The sequence below is a fragment of the Helianthus annuus genome, chromosome 9, assembly GCF_002127325.2.
Source record: "Helianthus annuus cultivar XRQ/B chromosome 9, HanXRQr2.0-SUNRISE, whole genome shotgun sequence".
Taxonomy (NCBI): domain Eukaryota; kingdom Viridiplantae; phylum Streptophyta; class Magnoliopsida; order Asterales; family Asteraceae; genus Helianthus; species Helianthus annuus.
This window is the reverse complement of record NC_035441.2, coordinates 61,541,731-61,551,842: the sequence shown is the minus strand read 5'-3', so window position 1 is coordinate 61,551,842 and position 10,112 is coordinate 61,541,731.

Below are 10,112 nucleotides of genomic sequence, written 5' to 3'. Positions count from 1 at the left end.
TTGGATTAGTTAAAGAGTTTACAAGTGGCTTGATATGCTATAAGTAAAACGCAACCCAATCCAAACCATTCGCATACATGTAGCATGATTTCAACCCGCTTGACTCATTTGAGATGATTCCCTTTGTAGTTACATATATTAACTCCCCATACCACTTGTCTACATACATTTCAAAGGACTTTCCCCAACCGAATGTATTGGACCTAAAACGGAAGTAGCCTTACGATCCAATAACAGTATACACACTTACATTGTTGTTCCATTTTGAACATTACACCTTTGTTTTTTTTAGTCGAGAAGAGTATGTTTCTTTATATTTTTATTTTGGAAAAACGTATTCACGTGTCGATGTAATTCCACGAGGAAGAGGTTATTAATACCATAAATACATCCCTTCAATGGGGCTGGAATAAAACACAAAGCATACTTTTAACAAAAGTGACTAAGATGAAATACTTTGTGTAGTTAATTTATGCAATTTGCCCGTACAAGAATAATCTAAACCTTTAATTACAAACTGGACACAACAAATATACACTTTAGACGATTTTTGTTTGGCATGTCCCCTTATTAGCCCCTTTCTTATATATTATAGTTTTTGGCCTGCTCAATATGAAACTCCCGAACCGGCCCATTTACAATCAAAACTGCCATGGCCATCGTACAAGAGCCCATGGCAATTGTGCATTCGATGATCTGGCTCATGCCTCGGTGGACCAAGTGAACACAAACTAACAATTATTTCCATGTGATCTCTAGACTCAAATACAAACACCTAATCACGATAGAGATACATACATGGAACAACTGTAAAGCAGATTTTGAGCATCATACATATAGCAAAACTTGTTTAGAAAGGCAAGATTCATAACACTATTTAACAAGAGCATTATCATCATACTTGACGACGAGGGTCCCCGCTTGGGCTCCTCGTCTGGGCTCACCGCCTAAGATTGATGACTGGGCTCGAGCCCACTTGGGTCTTTCTCGGTGAAGAAACACTGGATAAATGACCGGGATCACATTATCCAGGGGGTTAGGTTCTACATAAAAGGGGTTGGTTCTCTCTCGTGTGGTTCAAGGGGACGAATCTCTTCTTCTTCACGATAACTGCAAAACAGAACACCGTCAGCCTCGTCACGGGGAGAATAGAGGTTCTCTCCATGACCACCCTCCGGCGTGAGAATAAGTATCAGTATATGAAGAAGAAAAGTGTAAGTGAAGTGAATGTAACTTGGAAATTATACCTGCATTACCCTTCTATTTATAGCCGGGAGTTTGGGCGGGAAAACTTGTTGTTGAAATACTAACGGAAGATGCTAACTTCGTAAACGGTTATTTTCCCTCCGTTAATTCTCTTGATCGGATTGTGAGAGCACACGGATCGCGATCTTGATCAAAGCTGGGGTGTTGACACGTGGAAAGTGGGCAAGTGGAGATTTCTCTCGCCATTATCGTGACTTCTAGGGAGCACTGGGTGATGACACGTGGCCCAGGCGGTTATAAGTTATAACCGTCTGGTGGTGCACGATTGAGTCTTCTAGAAGATTATTGCCATAATCCGGTGTGACTCTTTATCGTGTGATATCAGTGTAGTAAATAATACCCAAGTCTGGGTATTATTTAAGCGGAAGTGTTATCATGGGATTTTTATCCCTATTTGTTATGGAGAAAGGCGCAAGGACTTATCAACTTCCCTTTGGCGCGCAGGTGTTATCCGCTGGCTTTCTCATAAGCTCTCTTTGTTAGACCAGTGCTCAGCCGTGCAAGGTCTAAGGAGGATTAAAGGGCGAGGTCGTAGTATGGTCCCTAAGTACTTATCACGAGGTTTTTGGGACCTTACCCCTTCAAGTCCCCCCAGTCTAGTGTTGCTCTTATGCAAATAAGTGGAGCATTGAACGATATGAGAGAAATGTTTTTTTGCTACAGGGCTTTTGGCGCGAAAGTGGAGAATCTTTTACGAGAAGATACACTTTATTTTGATTTTGGAAAATTTTTGACTTTGGGTATGAAAGGTACAGTAATGACTGTTGACGTGTGACAGGTTGTCACTGTCAGATGTGCATTACTGATCGTGTTTTACACGCGCGCGTGAATTTGCGTTTGTGCTTTTCTCCACTCGCCCCTGACGCTTGGATAACTGTGCCATCCCAAAAAATGTGTTGTTGCAGTTACCTAGGATATTTATGGCGGTGAGTATATAAGTTTGTTTGAGTTGCCTATTTTTTTTAATCATTACTTTCTTGAAACCTTTTCCTCTCTTCTTCTTCCTTATCAGTTCTTAGAAAGAATTTTGCAATTTCTTCCTCTTATGTCAACCGGAGATCATCACGAAGATTCTACTGAATAAATGTCTGCCGAACTTCCACCATTAAAATGGCCTAGGGCAACATTTGATGGTTTGATTCGGAATCTCAGGTTTCCGGAAAACTGGGGTGCCCTGTATCCTGAAGAGGGTCAGACGGCGGCGGATGATCCGACCGGGTATGTGACCCTATTTTGGGATTTCTTTTGTGCGGGTAACTTCCGTCTGCCTGTGACGAAATTCTTCCTTGAAATTCTTGAGTATTATCAGTTCCATATTTCCCAGATGCACCCTATTGCTATTGTTAGGGTTCGTCATATTGAATTTGTATGCCGGATAATGAATATTGAACCGACGGTTCCCCGTTTTCATGTTTTCCACCAGATGCATTGTTCTCAGGGGTTTTATTCTTTTGTACAAAGAGCATCAGCGAAGAAGATTTTGCTAAATCCCCCAAAATCATTCCATGACTGGAAGCAGAAATTCTTTTATATCAAGGCAGGAGTTATCCCGACGAGGATGATATTTAGGGGAAAAGAAGATGTTCCTACTAAGACCATTCAAACTCAAGTTGACGAAAATTGGTACCAGGATCTGAAAGACGTTCCGTCCATTGCCCTGCCTGAGAAAGCCCTTGTTGGTGCCGGTATGAGTCTAAACTGGAAAATGAACCGAGAAGAAAAACCGGTGTACATGGAGGATGGAAAAGCTAAATTTTGGGTTTTGCCCTGTTTAACTTTTTTTTTTAGTTTGCTTTTGCTTCTCCATTGCGCAGTTGTTTCTTTATATATTGTTGCTTTTGAGAGGGAAGGTGGGAAAATGACTACCCTTCCAAAGAAACCTGATGAAGAATTGTGGTATCTCCGTATTATGAAGAACTTCGTTCTCCCGCGGGATGATGATTTGTCTGTGCAACCTGCTGCTGGCGCGGGTAAGTTTTACTTCAACGTTGTTTGTTTGTTGTTTCTGCGCGTTTGAATAAGTTAATTCTGCGCTTTGTAATAGGTGAGCTGTCTAACTTGGGCATAAGCCAGAAGAAGAAGAGACGTGCGCCCACGACTACTACTCAAAGAAGAGAGATGCTGAGAGAGCTCAATCTTCCAAGGTCAAAAATGCGGGAGGGGAGAGGAAAGGTACGCGCCGTTCCTCTGACTCCTGGTGTGATTATGTAGTGGTTTCTGATTAACTGGATATAACAACCCTCGGTAAAACCGACACCCTCATAATAATTCTTATACCCTAATATATCTTTAAATATATCTATGTGTCTTTATATGTACCCCGTATGTGAAAACCGAGCCCTCAAACTAGATTATACTATATAAAATAAATAAAAACAATAAAAGTTAAGTTGAGGCGGGCCGCATGGACCTCACCTCAACCTAACGCGGGCCGCGCGAGTAGTAACCAGGATTTGCCAAAACCCTAAGCCCAAGCGGGCCGCGTACATGATGGATTAAGTCCAAGCGGGCCGCGAGTGTCCGGAATTGTGGCGTGACCCGGAGCGGCCACGTGTCCAACTCGTGTCGAACCTATAAGATTGACCCGGATCAGCTAAGCCTAGGCCCTAGGCCATGCGGGCCGCGTAGAACCAGGCCCAAACTCCACGCGGGCCGCGTGGGAGTCCAATTACAGCCCTATATAAGAAGGCAACGGGCTTTCGGTTTTCGTCGCTCACTTTCTTTCGTTCTTTCTAAATTTCTGTAGTAGTGTTACTATAGCCGGGCATTATACCCCCTAAAATAGCGAGGTTCTGCTACGATGTAAGTATTATAACCCCTGGAGACGTATTAGATACGCTGCCCGATTGATCTAGGGTTCCGTAACGGCTGTCGTGGTTCTGCCCGACGTAGTCGTTGGAATGCCGTCTCGGGGAGGGTATTACTAATGTTAAAATGGGTTATTATACTAACACACGTGCATTTGTGTAATTTATAGATTATCTCCAGGAAACCCTTACGAAAAACCTAAAACAGCAATGTGAGTAATCTTCTTTTTGAAAACTGTTTTTACAAAACCTTAAATTTCCATGCGAATAACAGTTATTGAGTATTTGTAAGAATACAATTACAGTCGGTAAATTTGGGGTTTTGTATACAAAATTTGTTACCACCTGGTAAAGGAGTAACATGACCATAAGTCGGAACGACATTACCGTGTGGTGGTAATTGATATAACTTGGAAACAAATGTAATTGCGGATGCGCCCTCAATACTGTTCACTGTGAATTTTTATTTAAACTTGATTAAACTGGGATTCACTCACCAGTATTTCCCACTGACAAAATGTTTTTAAAACGCGTTTCAGGTAACAATATGTGAAAGCCAAATAGAAGCCAGCTGGACAGCACTGAAGGCTTGGAAAAGTGGCAATAAAGTTACCTAAGAATAAAATGGATGTTTTTATTAAATAAATAGGATTTATTCCTATGAAACGTGTGTATTAAAAACTTGGGTTTATACCCATATGTTTAATGTTATAAAACATGGTGGTTTACTCTGATTAAAACATTTCCTAACTACGGTCCTGATGAAAATCTCCGCTGCCAAATTTGATAAATAAATGTGATACCACCGAAACTGGCTCACGGCCGCCCGTTCCCGGGAGATAGGGATCGGGGGCTGTGACAGAAGGTGGTATCAGAGCTATGCCACTGATTCAGCCACAGAAGTGTTCTGCTGACATCAAAATTCAAAGTGTTAGGAAATAAATTATGGAAATACGTGTATAATTGTATTTCTTGCTCTGTGTTATCTGACTATTTGTTAGTTTACAGTATGAGTGACCAAGGACCTTCTGACGCCTATCGTCAACTGTCTGATTCACCTAGGAGCGAAGGCACCTCCTCTTCTCAGCCTGCCCTCTCAGGGTATTCTGCTGACACAGAAGAAGGAATCTTTGTGTTTAAGGCTCAGTCTGAAGAGCCATTTCCTCAGAAAAAGAGGGGATGGTTCAGTAGGGGAGCGCATGAACGTAGGAAAAGAATGAAAAAGTTGCAGGAACAGCGAGTGTTAGCCGCAGCAAAAAGAGAAACCGATGCTTATAATCAGGATATGCTCAATAGGGGTATCGCTAATATCCATATTTTAGCAACCACTGCTGCCGACCCAAACCTGGAACAAATGCTAGCACCCCAACCACAAAATCCTGATCAACCCATGGAAATAGAAAACCAGATAGAAATGCCTGATTTCAACCCGGAGGAAATACCTAGGGTACCTGCACCTGATCCTCTAGACCCAAATAACTACGACCCCTGGTGGGACGATGTTAGGGACTATGTGCAACAAAACCCAATACAGGAAAATGTGCCAGTGCCCAATTTAGGAGCTTACCCAGGGTTAGATCCTCAAGATCCCTACAACATTAGTGATGCATATGTTAGGGAAATTTTAGAGAATCCATACCCATACCAGGCCCCTATGCCTCCGTATCAGGAACCCATACCTCAGTTTCCAAACCCAATCCTAGAACCTGCACCCCCAATGAGTGCAGAAAATGTCCAGGAACTTAGGACTTTTGGGGAGGAAATTTTAGAAAGCAGTGATCGTATGCGACAGGTGGGAGAGCGCCTCGTATGGAAATACGATGAGCGTAATATGGATTTTTGGATGAATCCATATCAGTGAAAGTAATGGTAAAAATGGTAGTAGTAATAATAATAATAATATAATAATAATATATGTGTGTATGTGTTAGAAAAAAAAAAAAAAAAAACTACGGATGCATACTATTAGTATTGTAGCTTTACATTTCAGTCGGTACTGTAATTTTAATTTCTGTACTGGTGTGTATCGATGCATAGTATATATAAAAAGAGTAAAGTCGCAATGCTCGACGTTTTTGGGTAAACGTACGTGTTATGTGATTGGATATATTCAAATATTAATTGTGATATTAATATTTGGTAAGTGTTTAAAATTCAGATGGCCGACGCGGGAAATCAAGAAAATCTGAATAACGATAACCAGAGTAACATTAACGTGGTTAATGAGAATTCGGACAATAATAACAACGGAAACCAAATGGATAATAGTGCCGTTCAGCATATTGTGGCACAGGGAATTATAGATGCAATGCCATTTATTATTCAAACAGTTCAGGAAGCGAATAATAAAAGTAAGCATAGCAGTAAACGACCAACTGAACCAGAAAACAGCGTAAACAATGGACCCATACTTCAAGCGCCCATTCCCAAAAGAAGAAGAACCATGCCACATGGTTGTTCTTACAAAGAATTCTGGTCCTGCAAACCAATAGAATTCTCGGGCAATGAAGGACCCATTGCAGCTTTACGCTGGATAGAGAAAACTGAGGCAGTTCTGAAAATAAGCAAGTGTGCTGAAGAAGATAAAATAATGTTTGCTTCAAATCTGTTTAAAAATGCAGCCTTAGAATGGTGGAACACTATCCTCCAATCCAGAGGAAGTGATAGGATTTATAATATGGAATGGGAAGAATTCAAGAACATGGTAGAAAGGAAATTCTGCCCTCCCAATGAAAAAGAACAGATAGCAAATAAGTTTCTGAATCTAAGAATGACCGGGGTAGACAGTAAGGGTTACACTACCACATTCTTTGAATATGCTAGGATAGTACCTACCCTTGCATCACCTGAACCGGTATTAATCTCCCGTTACATCTGGGGATTAATTGGAGAAATTAGACATGTAGTCAAGGCCGCTAGACCCCAAACCATAGAGGAAGCTGTAGAACTAGCCAATACCTTGACAGATGAGTTAATCCGTACTAGAGAAGAAGACCAGAGGAGAAACCTAACCCAAAGGCTTACTCAAGAATTCCGTTCTGGGAATTCCAACCGTAGGAATGTAGGTTCTACCTCTGCACCATACTGCAAAGCCTGCAAAAAGAAGCATTCTGGAAGATGCTCTACTTACTGTAATTTCTGCAAAGCACCAGGACATAAAGAGGAGACATGCAGAAGAAAACCAACTAATGGGATGTGCTTCAATTGTGGAGAAAAAGGTCATATCAAGCCAAACTGCCCAAAACTGACCCCAGCTGCAAATAACAAGAACCCTAGAAATGCTAGAGCATTTGTTTTGACTGCAGACGAAGCCAAGATGATCCCAGACGTCATTGCTGGTACGTTTTTAGTTAATGATATTTTTGCTAAAGTATTATTTGACTCTGGTGCCAACCAAAGTTTTATTAATACTTCATTTTGCAAACTCCTAAATCAATCATTAACTAAACTACCACAAGAATGTCTAGTGGAAACCGCAAATGGAGAAACTGTTAAGATTTCTGAATTCTTGCAGGGAGCAAATATAGAAATTTTTAATCAAAAATTTATGGCAAACCTTTACCCAATGAATCTGGTTGGATTTGATGTAGTATTAGGAATGGATTGGTTAATAGCCAATAAAGCCAGTATTTTATGTGATCAAAAGACAATTCAATTAAAATCACCAAGAGGTGAAAAGATCACAATTAAAGGAGATAAACCATTTAGATCCACTAAATTTATCTCTGTGATGAAAACTGCAAGTTGTATAAGGAAAGGATCTATAGTGTATTTGATTTCTATAATCACTAACACTAAAGGAAAAGAATTAAAAGATATTCCAGTAGTATCCCAATTTTCAGATGTCTTTCCAGAAGAATTACCAGGACTACCGCCAGACAGGGAAGTTGAATTCAGAATTCATCTGTTACCAGGAACAGCACCAATTGCCAAAGCACCTTACCGTTTGGCACCCGCAGAAATGCAAGAACTGAAGAAACAATTAGACGAATTGTTAGAAAAAGGATTCATACAGCCAAGCTCATCGCCATGGGGAGCGCCGATTTTATTTGTTAAAAAGAAGGACGGATCAATGCGTATGTGCATTGACTACCGGGAATTGAACAAAGTCACGATTAAGAATCGGTACCCATTACCAAGGATCGATGAATTGTTTGATCAACTTCAAGGAGCTCGATTTTTCTCTAAAATCGATTTAAGATCAGGATATCATCAATTAAAGGTACAGGAAGAGGATATTCCTAAAACCGCATTTAGAACAAGGTATGGTCATTATGAATTTACTGTCATGCCATTTGGTTTAACCAATGCCCCAGCTGCATTTATGGACATGATGAACCGAATATGTAAGCCATATTTGGATAAATTCATAATTGTCTTCATAGATGATATTCTCATTTATTCTAAAAACAAAGAAGAGCATGCAAAGCACTTGCATTTACTTTTAAGTTTATTGAGAAAAGAGAAGCTTTATGCTAAGTTTTCAAAGTGTGAGTTTTGGTTAGAACAGGTACAATTTCTCGGACATTTAGTAAATCATGAAGGAATTCATGTAGACCCAGCAAAGATCGAAGCAATTACCAAATGGAAAACCCCAGAATCACCAACCGAGGTTAGAAGTTTCTTAGGATTGGCCGGTTATTATAGAAGATTTATTCGAGATTTTTCTAGAATAGCCATTCCTTTAACTAAGTTAACCTGTAAATCTGTTAGATTTGAATGGGGACCAAAACAAGAAGAAGCCTTTAGAATCCTTAAGCAAAGATTAACCCATACACCAATACTAGCATTACCAGAAGGAACTGAAGACTTTGTAGTCTTTTGTGATGCTTCAAAGTTAGGTTATGGATGCGTATTAATGCAACGTCAAAAGGTTATAGCCTATGCATCTAGACAGCTTAAGAGTCATGAAGGAAATTATTCAACCCATGATTTGGAATTAGGAGCTATAATTTTTGCCCTTAAGATATGGAGACATTATCTTTATGGTAGTAAGTTTACCATATTCACAGATCATAAGAGTTTAAGATATGTCTTCGGGCAAAAAGAATTGAATATGAGACAAAGACGCTGGATGGAATTGCTTAGTGATTATGATTGTGATATCCAGTATCATGCAGGAAAAGCAAATGTGGTGGCTGATGCTTTAAGTCGAAAATATCACGAAAAGCCAAAAAGGGTACGTTCTCTTAAATTAAATCTACAAGTAGATTTAAACAATCAAATTAGAAAAGCACAAGAAACAGTAATCAAGGAGGATACTGAAAAATTAAAAGGAATGATTAAGGAATTAGAAAAAGGAACAGATGGAATTTGGAGGTTCCATAAAAAGAGAATGTGGATACCTAAATTAGGAAATTTACGTCACCGTATATTAGAAGAAGCCCATAAATCTAAATATACGATGCATCCAGGAAATGATAAAATGTACCAGGATTTAAGGAAAAATTTCTGGTGGATAGGAATGAAAAAGGATGTAGCAGCTTATGTTTCTAAATGTTTAACTTGCTCACAAGTTAAAGCTGAACATCAGAAACCCTCAGGTTTGTTACAGCAATTAGAAATACCAGTTTGGAAATGGGAATTGATAACAATGGATTTTGTTACCAAATTGCCTAAAACAAGGAAAGGTAATGATACAATCTGGGTGATTGTAGATAGATTAACCAAATCAGCTCATTTCTTACCAATGAAGGAAACCTTTAGTATGGAACAATTAGCCAAATTATATGTAAATGAAATTGTTTCATTACATGGCATTCCTTTATCAATTGTTTCCGATAGAGATAGCCGTTTTACTTCTCATTTTTGGTCAAGTTTCCAAAGAGCAATGGGAACCAGGCTAAATCTAAGCACCGCGTATCATCCTCAAACAGACGGACAAAGTGAAAGGACAATTCAGACAATGGAAGACATGCTTAGAGCTTGTGTAATTGATTTTGGAGGTAATTGGGATGAACACTTACCTTTAATAGAATTTTCTTATAATAACAGCTATCACACAAGTATCAATGCTGCACCATTCGAAGCACTTTATGG